We start from the raw sequence: 2,856 nt of genomic DNA on the forward strand, positions 1-2,856 counted from the left end.
AAATAAATCTTTTTTTTTTAAAGATTTATTTATTTGTTCATACAGAACTGGGGTATAGGCCAGAGGCTCAGGGGTGGCGAGAGGCCTCACCAGAGACAGAGTGGGGAGCAGAACAGGCAGATCTATGAAGTACACTGCTGAGGGGAGCAGTGGGGGGGGGTCAGGAGAGGTCTGCCACGCCATGTGGTCACCTCTGGGGCAGGTGGGAATCGAACTCATGCGGAAATGGTTTTAGCTTCTCAGTGCTGTGCTTTAACCCGCTGCGCCACCAGGGAGGGCCATCTTTTTGACTTTAAAAAAAATTATATTTTAATAGTCCTTAGAAAAAAGAAGAGGAGGATTCATATGATATCCCAAAGTTATCTCTTTTGGTTCTTGTGAATTTCCTGGGTTTTGAAGGCTTCCACATTTCTTTTTTAAAGATTTATTTATTTATGCATATGGAACTGGGGTGCAGGCCAGAGCTGGAGGGGCAGTGAGAGGATTCACCAGAGACAGAGTGGGGAGCAGAACAGGCAGAGTGATGAAGTATACTGCTGAGGGGAGCAGTGGGCAGATCAGGAGAGGTCTGCTGCGTCACGTGGGTCACCTCTGGGGTGGGCGGGGATTGAATTCATGCTGAAGTGGCTTTAGCTTCTTAGTGTTGTGCTTTAACCTGCTGTGCCACCAGGGGAGGCAGGGAGGGCCTGTTTTTTTTAGAGAGCTTCTCTTTCTCTTCATTGTCTAGCCTTTACTTAGTTATATTTCTTAGAATTCATAGGCTACTTGATTCTGAGGGTCTGTGTTTTTCATCAGTTCAGGGGAAAATCCCATTAATATCTCTTCAAATATGACTTTTTCTCACTATCTCATCTAACTCTAGAATTTTAAGTAATTCTATGTTAAATATTCTCCATCTCCCATGTCAACTGCTGTTTAGCTATCTTCTCCCCATCTTTGCTGCATTCTGAGAAAATTCTTCAAATCTATTTTCCAGTTTATTAATTCTTCCTTAGCAGTGGTTAATATTTTCCCCAACCCAATAAACATATGAAAGGTGTTCATCATCATTATAATTAGGAAAATGCAAGTGGAATTACCACACTATCATAGGGATGGCTAAAATTGAAAAGAGGGACACATCTAAGTGTTGACAGAACTGTGGAGCAGTGGGACTCTATTCATGGGTATGTCCTTTGTATAGGTCTGTAGAAAACAATTGCCATTTTCACCAATGTTGAAGATTCTTATGCCCTTTGAATTAATAATTCTACTGATAGTTATTAAAGACACTAAACTAAATTATAGGCATGTGCACTCAGATTTACAAGCTTGTTCATAGCAACATTATTCATATTCCAGATTGGAACCAACTCAGATAGCCATTAAGAGCAGAATAGTAAATTTTGATACATTCATAGGATTTGGAGAACTATAAGTGATTAAAATGAGCAAGCTCTAGCAGGAAACAATAATGTGCCTCCTTCTCACAAGTTGAGAAGGATATATCCTGTATGAATACGTTGATAAGCACGCAAAAGTCCAACCAGGAGAATTGCTCAGGTACACTGTTGTGTGTAAGGTTGACAGAATTATAACTGGAAAAAAAAAAAAAGCTAATCATAAAAGTCAGGGAAATGGTTAATTTCTATATGTGATTGGTGAGGGGTGCTCAGGAGTTTTCTGGTGCATAGTTATCCTATTTTTTGACCTAGTGGGTGATTACAGTTTATAGTACATCACGGGATCTATACTGTTTTGTGAAAAATAAAATACTTTCGCTTATAAAATATGAAAATACTCTATCTAAGAAACAAATAGGTAGTATTTGAAGGGAAATTAATAGCCTTATATACTTATATTATTAAAAGAATAGCCAAAAACTGAGGAATTGCATGTTAAGTCTAAGAAGTGTAAAAGAAGATTTAAGTAGTCAAAGAAAGTAGAAGGAAGGAAATGCTAAAGATTTAAAATAAATTAATGAAATTGTGAACAAATGTAGAATTAAAAAAAGTGAACACAAAGAGTTTGTTCTGTTGTTAGCGAATTAACAAATAAAAAAATTAACAAACTTCTGGCTAGATTGATATAAAGACATAAAGTGAGAAAACAGAAATAGTATAAAGGTTAAAAGGGAACAGATGCAGCAGGCAGACCGCAAAGGTAATGAGACTCTTAGGAGCAGATTTATGGCAATGACACAGACATTTAGGTGAAGTGGACAAATTAGTGGGAAAATATATCTCCTTGAAATTGACTTGAAAATAAAAGTGAAATCGTTCCATCATAATTGAATCACTGACTCCAATAAATTGGATTAGTAATAAAGACTACTTCTTTAGGAAAATGACATCCTGGTCTTATAAGGAGGTTTCAGCAGATTTTAAGAAACAGATTATTAAAATTTACCCACATTCTTAGAGACTGTAGAAAAAAAGGAACCGTTCCCAGCTTGGCTGGTGAAGCTAGTAAAAAAAAAAATCTTCGCACTTAAAGCAGATGAGGGCAAGGGGAGAAAGGGGAGTTGAGGGCTGATTTTATGCATGAGCATAGATACACATATCCTACACAAAATACTTTCAGACTGAGTGAACGATATTTAAAACATAAACACAAGCAAATCATGACTGAATTGGAATGAGGGCTTATCCGGGAAATCTAAGAAAGTCCAATACTTGAATGACATATTTATGAACGAATGAGAGTGTTCACAGAACATTCTTTCAATAAAAGTAGGAAAACAGATCAAATGCAGCCGCAATTTATGGTAAAGACTTTTAGCAATCCAGGAATAGACGAGCTTTTGGAATCTCATAAATATCAACATATTGAAAATATCTTAGCAGCAAGGGCTATACTTAATGATGAAATTAAAAA

Source organism: Condylura cristata, unplaced genomic scaffold, assembly GCF_000260355.1.
Source record: "Condylura cristata isolate star-nosed mole 26May11 unplaced genomic scaffold, ConCri1.0 scaffold00005, whole genome shotgun sequence".
In the NCBI taxonomy this organism is placed as follows: Eukaryota; Metazoa; Chordata; class Mammalia; order Eulipotyphla; family Talpidae; genus Condylura; species Condylura cristata.